The sequence below is a fragment of the Pseudophryne corroboree genome, chromosome 2, assembly GCF_028390025.1.
Source record: "Pseudophryne corroboree isolate aPseCor3 chromosome 2, aPseCor3.hap2, whole genome shotgun sequence".
NCBI classification, from domain to species: domain Eukaryota; kingdom Metazoa; phylum Chordata; class Amphibia; order Anura; family Myobatrachidae; genus Pseudophryne; species Pseudophryne corroboree.
Window position 1 is genome coordinate 41,824,012 of NC_086445.1, and position 19,074 is coordinate 41,843,085.

General features: G+C 47.0%; 1 protein-coding gene across 3 annotated transcripts in view; it reads left to right on the forward strand.

Moving 5' to 3' along the window:
* Positions 1 to 19,074, forward strand: part of GDPD5 (glycerophosphodiester phosphodiesterase domain containing 5) — a 307,956-nt gene that overhangs the window by 93,886 nt on the left and 194,996 nt on the right. The window lies entirely within an intron of this gene.

Below are 19,074 nucleotides of genomic sequence, written 5' to 3' on the forward strand. Positions count from 1 at the left end.
TGTCGACATGTATGAGGAAAATATTGGTGAGGAGGCGGAGCAAATTGCCTGTAATGGTGATGTCACTCTCTAGGGAGTCGACACCGGAATGGATGGCTTATTTATGGAAATTACGTGACAATGTCAACACGCTGCAAGCCGGTTGACGACATGAGAGGGCCGGCGAACAAATTAGTATCTGTCCAGGCGTCTCAAACACCGTCAGGGGCTGTAAAATGCCCATTTACCTCAGTCGGTCGACACAGACCCAGACACGGACACTGATTTCAGTGTCGACGGTGAAGAAACAAACGTATTTTCTTTTAGGGCCACACGTTAAGGGCAATGAAGGAGGTGTTACATATTTCTGATACTCCAAGTACCACAAAAAAGGGTATTATGTGTGAGGTGAAAAAACTACCTGTAGTTTTTCCTGAATCAGATAAATTAAATGAAGTGTGTGATGATGCGTGGGTTTCCCCCGATAGAAAATTATTGGCGGTATACCCTTTCCCGCCAGAAGTTAAGGCGCGGTGGGAAACACCCCTCAGGGTGGATAAGGCGCTCACACGCTTATCAGAACAAGTGGCGGTACCATCTACGGATAGGGCCGTACTTAAGGAGCCAGCTGATAGGAGGCTGAAAAATATCCTAAAAAGTATACACACACATGCTGGTGTTATACTGCGACCAGCGATCGCCTCAGCCTGGATGTGCAGAGCTGAGGTGGCTTGGTCGGATTCCCTGACTAAAAATATTGATACCTTTGACAGGGACAGTATTTTATTGACTATAGAGCATTTAAAGGATGCATTTCTATATATGCGAGATGCGCAGAGGGATATTTGCACTCTGGCATCAAGAGTAAATGCGATGTCCATATCTGCAAGAAGATGTTTATGGACACGACAGTGGTCAGGTGATGCAGATTCCAAACGGCACAAAGATGTATTGCCGTATAAAGGGGAGGAGTTATTTGGGGTCGGTCCATGGGACCTGGTGGCCAGGGCAACTGCTGGAAAATCCACCGTTTTTTACCCTAAGTCACATCTCTGCAGAAAAAGACACCGTCTTTTCAGCCTCAGTCCTTTCGTCCCTATAAGAGTCATATCTGCCCAGGGATAGAGGAAAGGGAAGAAGACTGCAGCAGGCAGCCCATTCCCAGGAACAGAAGCCCTCCACCGCTTCTACCAAGTTCTCAGCATGACGCTGGGACCGTACAGGACCCCTGGATCCTACAAGTAGTATCCAAGGGGTACAGATTGGAATGTCGAGAGGTTTCCCCCCTCGCAGGTTCCTGTAGTCTGCTGTACCAATGTCTCCCTCCGACAGGGAGGCAGTATTGAAAACAATTCACAAGCTGTATTCCCAGCAGGTGATAATAAAATTACCCCTCCGACAACAAGGAAAGGGGTATTACTCCACACTATATGGTGGTACTGAAGGCTAGGTGAGACCTATTCTAAATCTGAAAAATTTGAACACTTGCAAGGGTTCAAATCCAGATGGAGTCACTCAGAGCAGTGATAGCAAAGAACAAGGGGACTATATGGTGTCCCGGGACATCAGGGATGCTTACCTCCATGTCCCAAAATTTGCCTTTTCTCACCAAGGGTACCTCAGGTTCGTGGTACAGAACTGTCACTATCAGTTTCAGACGCTGCCGTTGGATTGTCCAAGGCACCCCGGGTCCTTACCAAGGTAATGACCGAAAGGAGGATTCGTCTTCAAAGAAAATGGACGACCTCCTGATAAGAACAAGGTCCAGAGAACAGTTGGAGGTCGGAGTAGCACTATCTCAAGTAGTTCTACGACAGCACGGGTGGATTCTAAATATTCCAAAACCGCAGTTGTTCCGACGACACGTCTGCTGGTCCTAGGGATGATTCTGGACACAGTCCAGGAAAAGGTGTTTCTCCCAGAGGAGAAAGCCAGGGAGTTATCCGAGCTAATCGGGATCCTCCTAAAACCAGGAAAAGTGTCAGTGCATCATTGCACAAGAGTCCTGGTAAAAATGGTGGCTTATTACGAAGCGCTTCCATTCGGCAGATTTCACGCAAGAACTCTTCAGTGGGATCTGCTGGACAAATGGTCCGGATCGCATCTTCAGATGCATCAGCGGATAACCCTATATCCAAGGACAAGGGTGTGTCTCCTGTGGTGATTAGAGTGCTCATCTTCTAGAGGGCCGCAGATTCGGCATTCAGGATTGGATGCTGGTGACCACGGAGGCCAGCCTGAGAGGCTGGGGAGCAGTCACACAAGGAGTGTGATCAAGTCTGGAGAATTCTCTCCACATAAATATACTGGAGCTAAGAGCAAATTTATGATGCTCTAAGCTTAGCAAGACCTCTGCTTCAAGGTCAGCCGGTATTGATCCAGTGGGATAACATCACGGCAGTCGCCCACGTAAACAGAAAGGGCGGCACAAGAAGCAGGAGGGCAGTGGCAAAACTGCAAGGATTTTTCGCTAGGCGGAAAATCATGTGATAGCACTGTCAGCAGTGTTCATTCCGGGAGTGGACGACTGGGAAGCAGACTTCCTCAGCAGGCACGACCTCCACCCGGGAGAGTGGGAACTTCATCGGGAAGTTTTCCGCATGATTGTGAACCGTTGGGAAAGACCAAAGGTGGACATGATGGCGTCCCGCCCGAACAAAAAATGGGACAGGTATTGCGCCAGGTCACGAGACCTTCAGGCGATAGCTGTGGACGTCCTGGTAACACCGTGGGTGTAACAGTCGGTGTATGTGTTCCCTCCTCTGCTTCTCATAACCAAGGTATTGAGAATTATAAGACATAGAGGAGTAAGAACTATACTCGTGGCTCCGGATTGGCCAAGAGGGACTTGGTAACCGGAACTTCAAGAGATGCTCACAGAGGACTAATGGCCTCGGGAGCTAAGAAGGGATTTGCTTTCAGCAAGTACCATGTCTGTTCCAAGAGGAACCGTGGCATCGGCCTTTAAGAAAGGACCTGCTTCAGCAGGGACCTTGTCTGTTCCAAGACTTACCGCGACTGCGTTTGACGGCATGGCGGTTTGAACGCCGGATCCTAAGGGAAAAGGCATTCCGGAAGAGGTCATACCTACCCTGGTCAAAGCCAGGAAGGAGGTGACCGCACAACGTTATCACCACATGTGGTAAAAATATGTTGCGTGGGTGAGGCCAGGAAGGCCCCACGAAAAAATTTCAACTAGGTCGATTTCTGCACTTCCTGCAAACAGGAGTGTCTATGAGCCTCAAATTGGGGTCCATTAAGGTTCAAGTTTCGGCCCTATAGATTTTCTTCCAGAAAGAATTGGCTTCAGTTCCTGAAGTCCAGACGTTTGTCAAGGGAGTATTGCATATACAGCCCTTGTGTGCCTCCAGTGGCACCGTGGGATCTCAACGTAGTGTTGGGATTCCTCAAATCATATTGGTTTGAACCACTCAAATCTGTGGATTTGAAATATCTCACATGGAAAGTGACCATGCTGTTGGCCCTGGCCTCGGCCAGGCGATTGTCAAAATTGGCGGCTTTGTCTTACAAAAGCCCATATTTGATTTTCCATTCGGACAGGGCAGAACTGCGGACTCGTCCCCAGTTTCTTCCTAAGGTGGTGTCAGCGTTTCACCTGAAACAACCTATTGTGGTGCCTGCGGCTACTAGGGACTTGGAGGACTCCAAGTTGCTAGACGTTGTCAGGGCCCTGAAAATATATATATATATATAATTCCAGGACGGCTGGAGTCAGAAAGTCTGACTTGCTGTTTATATTGTAGGCACCCAAAAAGCTGGGTGCTCCTGCTTCTAAGCAGACTATTGCTCGTTGGATTTGTAGTACAATTCAGCTTGCACATTCTGTGGCAGGCCTGCCACAGCCAAAATCTGTAAATGCCCATTCCACAAGGAAGGTGGGCTCATCTTGGGCGGCTGCCCGAGGGGTCTCGGCTTTACAACTTTGCCGAGCAGCTACTTGGTCAGGGGCAAACACGTTTGCAAAATTCTACAAATTTGATACCCTGGCTGAGGAGGACCTGGAGTTCTCTCATTCGGTGCTGCAGAGTCATCCGCACTCTCCCGCCCGTTTGGGAGCTTTGGTATAATCCCCATGGTCCTGACGGAGTCCCCAGCATCCACTAGGACGTTAGAGAAAATAAGATTTTACTTACCGATAAATCTATTTCTCATAGTCCGTAGTGGATGCTGGGCGCCCATCCCAAGTGCGGATTGTCTGCATTACTTGTACATAGTTATTGTTACAAAAAATCGGGTTATTATTGTTGTGAGCCATCTTTTTTAGAGGCTACTTCATTGTTATCATACTGTTAACTGGGTTCAAATCACAAGTTGTACGGTGTGATTGGTGTGGCTGGTATGAGTCTTACCCGGGATTCAAGATCCTTCCTTATTGTGTACGCTCGTCCGGGCACAGTACCTAACTGAGGCTTGGAGGAGGGTCATAGGGGGAGGAGCCAGTACACACCATGTGATCCTAAAAGCTTGCTTTTGTGCCCTGTCTCCTGCGGAGCCGCTATTCCCCATGGTCCTGACGGAGTCCCCAGCATCCACTACGGACTATGAGAAATAGATTTATCGGTAAGTAAAATCTTATTTTTTTTTTTTTTTTTTGGGTTGCACACATTTGTCGTACATAATAAATACAAAAATAGTACAAAGTTGCTTCCTTCTGCGATAGGTCACATGGTCGTTATCAACAGACTCTGAGATGTTTCCCAGTGGGTGAGCGAGACTACGAATAAAGAGTATTCTATTGGTCCTCCTGCTCATACACCTTCCTCCACCACCATGTTAAGTTGTCCAGTTGAATAGATTTGCTGGTTCTGCAATACAGAATTGCAAAGTTTGTTTAAAAAAAAAAAAGGTGGAATAGTTTATGTCCAGCGCTGCGGCAGGACGGGGAATCTAGCTGTAGCGCAGTGAGCACAAGTAGTAATGTTTAATAGATTTGATTTGTAAGGCCTTGCAATTTGGGGACAGATTGATTTTGGGACATTGTGGCACCGGAAGTTCTATATTAGTGACTGTGTCCTGGGATCCTCAAAGGCTTAATGTTCATTTATAAAGCACTTTCTTTTGGAATGCACTCGGTGGGGTGGGGGTGTGTGTTTTGGGGTAGGATAACGCAATACTTTACATTTTGCTCAGGGCCTTAGTACGGATTGGTGACGCAGCGCGCTGGGTTTCAGACAAAAGTGCAGTGGTTCCCAAACTAAGGATTAATAGAAAATAATGTAATATAAATGCAGATATTTACCCTTTTTTCTATACACAGGCAGGTGTGAGCAGTCTGCAGTGTTGCAGATAGTGGGGCATACAGCACAGTCAGGGGTGGGGGTCATACTATTATTCTGTTTATACAGATTGTAAAGTCTTCCAGCTGCCGCTGTCTCCGGAGAATTGACCTTAAAACCCCCCCATGTGTATTGTACATAAATAAGGCATTTAGGATACAATAATGTCTCTGGATGCAATGACCTTATCTTACAGATCTTCATCCTCCTCTAATATCACTGAGCGCCTCATCCGGCTTCGTAGCGGCGGCTTTGCTGGAAGCAGAAACCGGTAGAACTACATGGATAATCTTTGCTTTGCTGAGGGTGGTACGGATCTGCCAAAATAAACAGTCTGTATTGTCAATAAGATCCCTCCTGTCCTCTACGCCATAATGTGGGTACATACCTCTGGCACCGCACATAGAGGAAGACTGACGTGGATTAAAGCCTATTGTATATACGTTATTCCACTCTGTCATTCTCCATGATTCCTGAATTCAGGGTCTATATAATAAAGTATACTTGCGTAGATATTAGTGATGTGGATTCGGTACTAGATGGGCAGAGAAGATGTCTCTCGTTGCCAAATACAACAGTTTGTGCTTCTTGGGGAGGAAATTAGATTGTAAGCCCAACTGACGCAGGGAGTAATGGGCCTAAATGTTTTTCTTTGTACAACGCTGCGGAATACGGTATGTTGGTTCTGATCTACGCTGTAGTGATGCAAGGGGGGATTTATATAACTTGGAGAGAGAGAAAATATTAACCAATCAGCTCCTAGCTGTCATTTCTCTGACGTCCTAGTGGATGCTGGGGACTCCGTAAGGACCATGGGGAATAGCGGCTCCGCAGGAGTCTGGGCACAAAAGTAAAGCTTTAGGACTACCTGGTGTGCACTGGCTCCTATAACCCTCCTCCAAGCCTCAGTTAGATTTTTGTGCCCGAACGAGAAGGGTGCACACTAGGTGGCTCTCCTGAGCTGCTTAGTGAAAAGTTTAGTTTTAGGTTTTTTATTTTCAGTGAGACCTGCTGGCAACAGGCTCACTGCATCGAGGGACTAAGGGGAGAAGAAGCGAACTCACCTGCGTGCAGAGTGGATTGGGCTTCTTAGGCTACTGGACACCATTAGCTCCATAGGGATCGAACACAGGCCCAGCCATGGAGTCCGGTCCCAGAGCCGCGCCGCCGGCCCCCTTACAGAGCCAGAAGCAAGAAGAGGTCCGGAAAATCGGCGGCAGAAGACATCCTGTCTTCACCAAGGTAGCGCACAGCACTGCAGCTGTGCGCCATTGCTCCTCAGCACACTTCACACTTCGGTCACTGAGGGTGCAGGGCGCTAGGGGGGGGCGCCCTGAGCAGCAATAAAAACACCTTGGCTGGCGAAAATACATCACATATAGCCCCCAGGGCTATATGGATGAATTTTAACCCCTGCCAGAATACACAGAAAAACTGGAGATAGGCTCCGCCCCCTTCTCGGCGGCCTTATCTCCTCAGCACACTGGCGCCATTTTCCCTCACAGCTCCGTTGGAGGGAAGCTCCCTGGCTCTCCCCTGCAGTCACTACACTACAGAAAGGGTTAAAAAAGAGAGGGGGGCACTAATTAGGCGCAGTATTAAAAATACAGCAGCGATAAGGGGAAAAACACTTATTTAAGGTTATCCCTGTATGTATATGTATATATATATATATATATATATATATATATATATATATATATATATATATATATATATATATATATATATATATAGCGCTCTGGTGTGTGCTGGCAAACTCTCCCTCTGTCTCCCCAAAGGGCTAGTGGGGTCCTGTCCTCTATCAGAGCATTCCCTGTGTGTGTGTGCTGTGTGTCGGTACGTTTGTGTCGACATGTATGAGGAGGAAAATGATGTGGAGACGGAGCAAATTGCCTGTAATAGTGATGTCACCCCCTAGGGGGTCGACACCTGAGTGGATGAACTGTTGGAAGGAATTACGTGACCGTGTCAGCTCTGTATAAAAGACAGTGGTTGACATGAGACAGCCGGCTACTCAGCTTGTGCCTGTCCAGACGTCTCATAGGCCGTCAGGGGCTCTAAAGCGCCCGTTACCTCAGATGGCAGATACAGACGCCGACACGGATACTGACTCCAGTGTCGACGGCGAAGAGACAAATGTGACTTCCAGTAGGGCCACACGTTACATGATTGAGGCAATGAAAAATGTTTTACACATTTCTGATAATACCCCTTTTTGGTGGTACTCGTATTATGTTCGGTGAGGAAAAACTACCTGTAGTTTTCCTGAATCTGAGAAATTAAATGAGGTGTGTGATGATGCGTGGGTTTCCCCCGATAACAACTGATAATTTCTAAAATGTTATTGGCATTATATCCTTTCCCGCCAGAGGTAAGGGTGCGTTGGGAAACACCCCCTAGGGTGGGTAAAGCGCTCACACACTTGTAAGAACAAGGGCTCTACCCTCTCCTGAGATGGCCGCCCTTAAGGATCCTGCTGATAGAAAGCAGGAGGGTATCCTAAAATGCATTTACACACATACTGGTGTTATACTGCGACCAACAATCGCCTCAGCCTGGATGTGCAGTGCTGGGTTGGCGTGGTCGGATTCCCTGACTGAAAATATTGATACCCTAGATAGGGACAGTATATTATTGCCTATAGAGCATTTAAAAGATGCATTTCTATATATGCGTGATGCACAGCGGAATATTTGCCGACTGGCATCAAGTGTAAGTGCGTTGTCCATTTCTGCCAGAAGAGGGTTATGGACACGACAGTGGTCAGGTGATGCGGATTCCAAACGGCATTTGGAAGTATTGCCTTATAAAGGGGAGGAGTTATTTGGGGTCGGTCTTTCAGACCTGGTGGCCACGGCAACAGCTGGGAAATCCACGTTTGTACCCCAGGTCGCCTCTCAACATAAGAAGACGCCGTATTATCAGGCGCAGTCCTTTTCGTTCCCAGAAGGGCAAGCGGGCAAAAGGTTCCTCATTTCTGCCCCGTGACAGAGGGAGAGGAAAAAGGCTGCAGAAATCAGCCAGTTCCCAGGAACAGAAGCCCTCTCCCGCCTCTGCCAAGCCGTCAGCATGACGCTGGGGCTTTACAAGCAGACTCAGGCACGGTGGGGGCCAGTCTCAATGAATTTCAGCGCGCAGTGGGCTCACTCGCAAGTAGACCCCTGGATCCTTCAGGTGATATCTCAGGGGTACAAATTGGAATTCGAGACGTCTCCCCCTCGCCGTTTTCCTAAAGTCGGCTTTACCGACGTCTCCCTCTGACAGGGAGGCAGTTTTGGAAGCCATTCACAAGCTGTATTCCCAGCAGGTAATAATCAAGGTACCCCTCCTGCAACAGGGAACGGGGTATTATTCCACACTGTTGTGGTACCGAAGCCGGACGGCTCGGTGAGACCTATTCTAAATCTAAAATCTTTGAACACTTACATACGGAGGTTCAAATTCAAGATGGAGTCACTCAGAGCAGTGATTGCGAACCTGGAAGAAGGGGACTACATGATGTCTCGGGACATCAAGGATGCTTACCTTCATGTCCCAATTTACCCTTCTCACCAAGGGTACCTCAGGTTTGTGGTACAGAACTGTCACTATCAGTTTCAGACGCTGCCGTTTGGATGGTCTACGGCACCCCGGGTCTTTACCAAGGTAACGGCCGAAATGATGATACTCCTTCGAAGGAAGGGAGTTTTATTAGTTATCCCTTACTTGGACGATCTCCTGATAAGGGTAAGATCCAGAGAACAGTTGGAGGTCGGTGTAGCACTATCTCAGGTAGTGTTGCGGCAGCACGGTTGGATTCTCAATATTCCAAAATCGCAGCTGGTTCCGACGACTCGTCTTCTGTTCCTAGGGATGATCCTGGACACAGTCCAGAAAAAGGTGTTTCTCCCGGAGGAGAAAGCCAGGGAGTTATCCGAGCTAGTCAGGAACCTCCTAAAACCGAGCCAAGTCTCAGTGCATCAATGCACAAGGGTTCTGGGAAAAATGGTGGCTTCCTACGAAGCAATCCCATTCGGCAGATTCCACGCAAGAACTTTCCAGTGGGACCTGCTGGACAAATGGTCCGGGTCGCATCTTCAGATGCATCAGCGGATAACCCTGTCACCAAGGACAAGGGTGTCCCTCCTGTGGTGGTTGCAGAGTGCTCATCTTCTAGAGGGCCGCAGATTCGGCTTTCAGGACTGGGTCCTGGTGACCACGGATGCCAGCCTGCGAGGCTGGGGAGCAGTCACACAGGGAAGGAATTTCCAGGGCTTATGGTCAAGCCTGGAGACATCACTTCACATAAATATCCTGAAGCTAAGGGCCATTTACAATGCTCTAAGCTTAGCAAGACCTCTGCTTCAAGGTCAGCCGGTGTTGATCCAGTCGGACAACATCACGGCAGTCACCCACGTAAACAGACAGGGTGGCACAAGAAGCAGGAGGGCAATGGCAGAAGCTGCAAGGATTCTTCGCTGGGCGGAAAATCATGTGATAGCACTGTCAGCAGTGTTCATTCCGGGAATGGACAACTGGGAAGCAGACTTCCTCAGCAGACGCTCTGGTAACACCGTGGGTGTACCGGTCAGTGTATGTGTTCCATCCTCTGCCTCTCATACACAAGGTACTGAGAATTATAAGATGGAGAGGAGTAAGCACTATATTCGTGGCTCCTGATTGGCCAAGAAGGACTTGTTAACCGGAACTTCAAGAGATGCTCATGGAGGATCTGTGGCCTCTACCTCTAAGAAGGGACCTGCTCCAGCAAGGACCCTGTCTGTTCCAAGACTTACCGCGGCTGCGTTTGACGGCATGGCGGTTGAACGCCGGATCCTGAAGGAAAAAGGCATTCCGGATGAAGTCATCCCTATCCTGATCAAAGCCAGGAAGGATGTAACCGCAAAACATTATCACCGCATTTGGCGAAAATATGTTGCGTGGTGCGAGGCCAGTAAGGCCCGACGGAGGAATTTCAACTGGGTCGATTCCTACATTTCCTGCAAACAGGAGTGTCTATGGGCCTGAAATTGGGGTCCATTAAGGTTCAAATTTCGGCCCTGTCAATTTTCTTCCAAAAAGAACTAGCTTCAGTCCCTGAAGTTCAGACGTTTGTAAAAGGGGTACTGTATATACAGCCTCCTTTTGTGCCTCCAGTGGCACCTTGGGATCTCAATGTAGTTTTTGGGTTCCAAAAGTCACATTGGGTTGAACCACTTAAATCTGTGGAGTTAAAATATCTCACATGGAAGGTGGTCATGCTGTTGGCCCTGGCCTGGGCCAGGCGCGTGTCAGAATTGGCGGCTTTATCCTGTAAAAGCCCTTATCTGATTTTCCATTCGGACAGGGCGGAATTGAGGACTCGTCCTCAGTTTCTCCCTAAGGTGGTTTCAGCGTTTCACCTGAACCAACCTATAGTGGTGCCTGCGGCTACTAGGGACTTGGAGGACTCCAAGTTGCTAGACGTTGTCAGGGCCCTGAAAATATGTTTCCAGGACGGCTGGAGTCAGAAAATCTGACTCGCTGTTTATCCTGTATGCACCCAACAAGCTGGGTGCTCCTGCTTCTAAGCAGACTATTGCTCGTTGGATTTGTAGTACAATTCAGCTTGCACATTCTGTGGCAGGCCTGCCACAGCCAAAAATCTGTAAATGCCCACTCCACAACGGAGGTGGGCTCATCTTGGGCGGCTGCCCGAGGGGTCTCTGCTTTACAACTTTGCCGAGCAGCTACTTGGTCAGGAGCAAATACGTTTGTAAAATTCTACAAATTTGATACCCTGGCTGAGGAGGACCTGGAGTTCTCTCATTTGGTGCTGCAGAGTCATCCGCACTCTCCCGCCCGTTTGGGAGCTTTGGTATAATCCCCATGGTCCTTACGGAGTCCCCAGCATCCACTAGGACGTCAGAGAAAATAAGAATTTACTTACCGATAATTCTATTTCTCGTAGTCTGTAGTGGATGCTGGGCGCCCATCCCAAGTGCGGATTGTCTGCAATACTGGTACATAGTTATTGTTACCAAAAATCGGGTTATTGCTGTAGTGAGCCATCTTTTCTAGAGGCTCCTCTGTTATCATGCTGTTAACTGGGTTTAGATCACAAGTTATACGGTGTGATTGGTGTGGCTGGTATGAGTCTTACCCGGGATTCAAAATCCTTCCTTATTGTGTACGCTCGTCCGGGCACAGTATCCTAACTGAGGCTTGGAGGAGGGTCATAGGGGGAGGAGCCAGTGCACACCAGGTAGTCCTAAAGCTTTACTTTTGTGCCCAGACTCCTGCGGAGCCGCTATTCCCCATGGTCCTTACGGAGTCCCCAGCATCCACTACGGACTACGAGAAATAGAATTATCGGTAAGTAAATTCTTATTATTTCAGACACAGCCTGTAACATTGCAGGAGCTGATTTGGTATTTTATCTCTCTCCACGTGTTTTAACTATCCCCCGTCTGTATGTAGCAAGTAAGAATTCTTTATTCCCAATTAATGTGGCTTTAGCACCATAAACGCAATAGCGGCCTTCGTCTCCTGTCGGTGGGAGGACGGGTGCTTGAAACTCTGCTTAATAAAGTATTTCTTGAATAAAGGGATTTTTTTTTTTTGCAACATTTAAATGCCAAAAAAATTAACATATTACTGACAATATTTATTGACGTATTGTGCAATTGTAACTGTCAGAGTGTACAACTGAAGGCGAAAATTACAAATGGTGATTTGTTAAGGATGTTGCATAAACTTGCTGAAGATTCGCGCTGCAAATATTACCCAACACTGTAATTGAAGGGTAATGGTGTATATGAATGTGTCTGTATATGTATATAATACACGGTTGAGTCTCCTTATTATGACCTCCTCCTAAATGTGACGTCGGCAGCGCGTAGCCCGTGAAGTACGTCACGCGTCGTGCGCTGGCTCGGTGGGTATATAAGGTGTGTGATAGGCCGTCTGCACACACGTCACTCGTTGCTGTCATGGGTAAAAGGGGCGATTTATCAGAGTTGCAGAAAGGGATGATTATCTGCTTTTGGGCCAAGGGTGGTGGTTTTTCTGACACAGCGCAGTTTGTGACTTGTCCGCGTACTGCTGCGGTGAAGGTGTATCGTGACTGGACAAATAGCACCATTGCAAATAATAGACGCGGAAACTGCGGAGCACCTCGTGCTATCGATGAGAGAAGGTGAACGCCGGCTGTGAAGGTGAGTGAGGGCCGACCGAAACGCTACAGCGGAGCAGCTCACCAGCAAAATGAACCTGTAGGCTACCATACGTGTGTCTAATATGACCGTTCAGCCGTCTAGCTGCTGTCCGTGCCGCACACGGCGGTTACTCCGGCTATTAGCTGGTGGTCATAGTAATGTGACTCCACCGTGTATAATGTCTGTATGTATATTGTAGGCTAAATGCAGCTTTCAGAGACATGTTTGCTACCGTGATAAGCGTAACGCCATAGGTATGAGATTTTACAGCCCCTGTCTGGGAGGGCTTGGGTATAATGTGATATATATTTTTAACTGAACAGTTGGTTAAACAGATGAACTTCATTATAAAAAATGATTCAGCCAATTTGTTAGCAAATTAATTGGCACATGGGCCAAATGCTTCCACAGCCGTTGACGAGAATTCCTGGCGGAGTTTATGTTCTGGGGGATATTTTATTTGCTTCAGTTGTGCCCAGTACAGGGGAAAATGTACACATATGTATATTACATAGCATCCCTCTCTATACCGTACTGTGTAATTATGCAGTCTTATCTTCGTCCCATCAGACTAATAAGATCCTAGAACAATATAGATCCATTAATACTAGCGTTACAAATATAGAAGCGATAAATAAAACCCATAGGATTGGAGTCCCTTTAATCTACGGCTATAATAAGTGTGTATATGGTGATAGATCCTCAGTAGAGACCTCTGGGCAATGCAACCTGTAATAACCGTATAATGATTCAGCAATTCCATGGAAGATTCCCATCTGCTCCCCCCCTTCCTTTCTCCGTGCTTGGGGCATTATTTAGGCTACAAGGGTGCATTGTCTGTACCCCTCGCTGAGGAACATTTGGTGCCTACAAATGTTTACTTTCCATATTGAGCAACGTGACCTGCTGGCAGAGCTTTCTCATATTGTGTAATGACATATTGCGTTTCCAGTGGTGAGGAAGTGGCGTGATGGGGACGGAAGGAATTCCGAGCATGTGACTGATATCTCTCCTATCTGGAATCCGGGAGGACAGAATGCTAATGGGTGTTTTTCTCTAATGACTGTTGGCGAGCCAGGAATCTGCACCGTTCCACCTTGTGCTGCCATTGCTTTGTCCTTGTGATGTTATAATAATGATATTTTATATTGCGCTTCTGTAGTTGTTCCAAAGGGGTGTGGTATGTTAGGCGGATTAGATTTAGGTCGACAGTGTCTAGGTCAACCACTATTGGTCGACATGGTTTCTTGGTCGACATGAGTCCCCCCCCCCGTCCCCCCCCCCTTTTTTTGGTGTAGTTTTCTCCATACAGTGACCAGGAACCCCAATTAGTGCACAGTGTCCCCTCGCTCCGCTCGGCACAGGTTACCGTTCCCGATTGTAGTCCACGTGGATCGTAAAGTATGAAAAAGGGATTTTTTTTTTTTAAACTCATGTCAACCTAGCACATGTTGACTTAGAGTCCCTGACGACCTACTTACTGTCGACCAATAGTGGTCGACGTAGACAGTGTCGACCTAAAGACCGGATCCCGTTCCAAAGGCCAGTGCAGGCGTCACGCTGATAGATCTTTATATTATAATTTCATATAATATATTCTATTTTTGATGGGATCCCATTAGTGGCTGCGTGCCTATAAACGTCTCCCCTTCATCGCACAATGGTCTGGCTCCCAGTCCTCCAGCAATGCAGGTTTGAGTTGGTTGTGCGCTCGGTCTCCGGGTCTCCTGCGCCTGGTAATCTCTTAATCTGAGGATGATCTGGCCGTGCACTGCTGACCCCAGCACAGATAAAGAGGTCACTCTGCACCGTCACTGGTTGCACCCACCTTCACCAGTGACACCCGGAAAAGGGTCACTTTAAGCAGTGTTAAGTTGTAGTCTGTTCATTGGCTGCTGTTAGTTGGCGTTACTGCATAGTGCAATGTGCAGATATAAACCAGAAAATCTGTACGTAGAGTTGTTAATGTTGCACCCATAGGGCTCCTCCGCCTGCTTGCTGTGAAGTCTGGAGGACGCAGGCCAGGAGATGGACATCATATGGTAAATGCGGTCTCTCTAGCGTTCCGGGGAGTAGACCTCATGTCTATGTTCTTGTTGAAGTATGTGGTATTCTGGCAGACTGGGCATCCGCTCTGTGCAGTCGTTCCTTCTAGGTGAATATTGTATCATTTGTCAATCAGACTCTCGTGTTCCTTGTAGTAGTCGACGGATATTCCTGCCAGGGTTCCGGGAAAAACAGCCTACGACTGTTCTTGGCATCAACGTGTACATTTGGATAGTCATGTGATCAGAGTAAGGCCTCAAGCACTTTCCAAAGTGAAGGTCGTGTGATCACAGTGTGAGACCACAAGCACTTTTCCATAGTGACGGTCATGTGATCAGTGTGAGGTCACGAGCGCTTTCCATAGTGACGGTCATGTGATCAGTGTGAGGTCACGAGCACTCTCCATAGTGACGGTCATGTGATCACAGTGTGAGGCCACGAGCACTTTTCTTAGTGACAGTCATGTGATCACAGTGTGAGGCCACGAGCTCTTTCCACAGTTGCAGTAGATTATACAGTGACACTCTGTGGAAGTAGAATTAGTGTTATCCCTGATTTGCCGTCAGCTGTGGAATTGTCCTCGTTTTTACTACACAGTAATTGCGTTTTGTAACCAGACTAATTCATGGGCGATTTATTGCCTTGTGTATTGATACATTCTAACAGGTTTACAGTAGCACATTACGCCTAATTACTACTAAAACCACCGTGCCTTCCAGCCTAATGAGCACTGGAGAGAAGACACCGTGGATTTATTGGCATGTTAATTTGCCAGTAATTGCACATCCACCGCTAATTATTTTTCTGTGTAAGTGAACCCTGTAAATCCAGGGGTTTTGAGTGTATTGAATTATTCAGGACTAAAATACGATTAGAATTTCAGCTCATGAAAACCGCTGTAACCTAAACGGACGTAAATAGGGGCTGCTAACCAATCGGAGCCACTCGCATGCACTGACCAGTCTGAGCCAAGCCTCGGCGGAATTCCTTTGTGACCAATCTCCCGGCCTGCCAATCATTATGCCACTCTGTTGTCATTGTGGATTCTTTCAATGTGTCTGTTTTGGCAGACGCATCACTTACTACCTCACAGCACTGAGGCCTTGCGTCCGATTCCCACCATGGCCCTGACTGGTGTGGAGTTTGTATAGTCTCTGACAAAAATAAAGCTCCTGAATATGCCCGTTTCGGATACCGGATGGTGTATATTGAATTTGCAGCATGAAAGACGCATTCTAAGTGGAAGATGTTCTAAGCCTTGGTGGGATAATCGATTACCCCAACTTGTTGTCGGGTGTAATGTATGGCCAGGGGCTATCTAATTAACCCCTCCGGCAGGCGAAGCAATATCCCCGATAACAGGGATGAAAACGGGGCTATTTCACCCAAAAACACACAGGTTTCACTGAACCTGTGTGTTTACGGGTGTAAATGCACGTTTTACCGGCCAAGCTAATCGAATAGCCCGACCGCAACACCCGAAGAAACATCGTTTTTTTTTTACTCCCGATATCTCTTTGGGGCTAATTGAATTTCTCCGTTGGAGAGAGAGAGAGTGCAGCGAGATAAAGTACCAGCCAATCCGCTCCTAACTGCCATGTTTGATAAATGAGTTAGGAGCTGATTGGCTGGTACTTTATCTGTTTCCACTTTATCTCTCTCCAAAGCTTGATACATCACCCCCCAGGTCTGATAATATTCCCTCACCTGCAGTGGTAGATGGGTCCCGACACGCTCTCTGTCACAGAACCACTTACCGGATGGGTAAAAAAGGGGAGCCCTGCGTTACTCTCTCTGTGCCCAAAATACCGCCACGTGTCTCTTTGCTTCAGCAAATGTTTTGGTTTAAAAATGAAGGAGGTCTGTGTGACCTCGCCACGTAATTAGAAGAGTAATTTGTATGCAAATTAGGCTGCCCATTGAAGAGTAAAGGAAGATGGGGACAATCTGTCCTGAAAGCGTTCTACAAATAGGCATGAAGAAATCTGTTTTATAATCTCAGAATGTTTCTGCAAGTGCATATATTAAAATGCCATTAAGTACAGTTGGCTTATTTAGACTTCTTTTAGTGAAAGTGTAAGGCGGCCATCTTGGGCCTGTACTAATATTCAGCCTATGGATTCATGAGAAGCTGCTAGAAACCTAGAGACTATGGGGTACATTTACTAAGATGGGAGTTCTATTTAAGATTGGTTGCTATGGGCTACATCCTATCCGTTTCTAGGTATTCTATTCTAGAAGGTGCTAGATAGATAAGTAGATTCTGATTGGTTGCTATGGGCAACATCCCATCTTAGTAAATGTACCCCTCCGGCTATACACTGGAACGCGTACTGGCTGCTTTTAGACTTGTCGGCTAAACCCGGAGATGCTATTAATGACTTGTTTGTGGTTCTTTCCTTGTTTCATCCGCTATTTAGTGAGCGGCCGCACATGACAAATGTTGTTCAAAAACATTCGGTCCGTGACCTTGCCCGGGCCCCTGTGCTCCATCACCCTCAGTGTGCTTATCTGGAGGGCTGAATCGTCACTGATTGCTCTAAGACCTCCTGATATTTGTATTGCGGTTATCTGATATTTGTGGCCGCAGTTCTGGCCGTGCTGGGATTCTTTGATCAGACATTGGGGGAGATGTGTAAATCCTCGGAGAGGGCGAAAATACCAATCAATTTGACGTCCAACATTGAAGAATGTCTGGAGCTGGTTTGCTGGTAATCTCTACTAGCTTTGAGTCCTCTCCCCCCTCAGTGTATTTTTTACAGGTATTGCTGTAAGGTGGAGCGGAGCTTAAGGGTAACGGCATGAAATATCCAGCTTCCACGCTCGTCTATGTTAAACTTGCACGTTTCCTCAGTGAGGGGACAGAACTTTTTGAAAAAGAGCTTTGTACTTGCCTAACGTTACACATTGGTGCAATATTTATAGCCACTTCCTCACTCCGGATGAAACCGGCTACACACTAGAGCGACGGCCATTCATCACGATGGTCTGGCTGAATTCCCTTCGGCCCGGACCAGCGTAGATCGGCCGTACACCTATGACGGATGGAACGACTTATCTTTCCGCTCTTTATTTACACTGCACTGGGTCGCTAGAGATATCTTCTGTCAGCCCTGCAGCAGTGCCGACTGGTAGACGTCGCTAACGACCCACGGGAGAGCACAGTTACGCATACACGCTGAGATGCAAGTTCTAAAAACCCCTCTTCCATCAGTACAACACCTCTATATACGGTACATGACCCACATCATATATACCTCCTATACAGTATACACGACTTGCATCATTAACCCAATATATAGCTTTTAGAGACAATCCCCTGAAAACTGACATGTTTTTATTGGTGTTTTATATTATTTAAACCCCTCCAAGTGCAGAATTATTGGAAGAGGTGCATCGGGGTTTCTGACATTTTTACCTTTTATAATAAAGATTGTCCCTTTTCACCTACAACATGAACTTGCTGGTAAAGTGCAAGCGATATAGGGGGACATTTATTAAGCAGTGATGAGAGCGGAGAAGTGAGCCAGTGGAGAAGTTACCCCATCACCAGCTCTGTATAATTTTATAGTATGCAAATTATAGATGTTACTTCCGTGTTGATTGGTTGCCATGGGCAACTTCTCCACTGGCTCACTTCTCCGCTCTTATCACTGCTTAGTAAATGTCCCCTAGTGATGGAAATACTTGGTTGGACATCACAAAATAAATCCAGGGAAACGAGGCAATAGATGGACAGTTGGAGAAAGGCATCTACAAGCCGGTGTGTGGGAAGATATAAAATGTGCTGTGATATATAGAGTCGGGAGGAGAGTGGTCCTTCATGCACAAAATAAAATAAAAATTAAAGCACATTTGGTTCCCTTGCATTTTAAGCAGTGACGAAGCCGGCTTTTAACTTTGAATAGAAACGTGGACAGATTGAACTCTGCAGGCCCATGTGTCCTTTTTTATTTAGTTTTTTTTCTCAATGCCCTTCAGACCCCCATGTGTCCTCTTTTCCATATGTTTTGTGCCCTATGTCATTTGTATGGGCCGCTTAAGATAGTGAGTACACCCACTCCACCGGCACGGACATAGGCACCAATTCCACCCCCTTCCACACTGGCTTGGCCCCTGATCTCATTCTTTGACCCCTTTTTTTATTTATTTACTCCCAACCCTGAATCAGCCTCAGTGTTAATGCTGTAATCAGATACAGTTATAAATCACTTTTACACCACCCTGCTTTATGTTCTGTTATTACATAGGTGTCACTCGCATTCATACAGTTTTAAGGTACTTTAGGGCAGGTGTATTAACCTGGAGAAGGCATAAGGAAGTGATAAACCAGTGATATGTGCAAGGTGATAAGCGCACTAGCCAATCAGCTCTTAACTGTTAATTTACATATTGGAGCTGATTGGCTGGTGCGTTTATCACCTTGCACTGATCACTGGTTTATCACTTCCTTATGCCTTCTCCAGGTTAATACATCTGCCCCACAGCCCCTTATAGCGGTCATATTGCCTGCGTTGATGTATGTTGTTTGCTTGTCCAGCGATTAAAAAAACAATTTTAAGTCTATCCTTCTA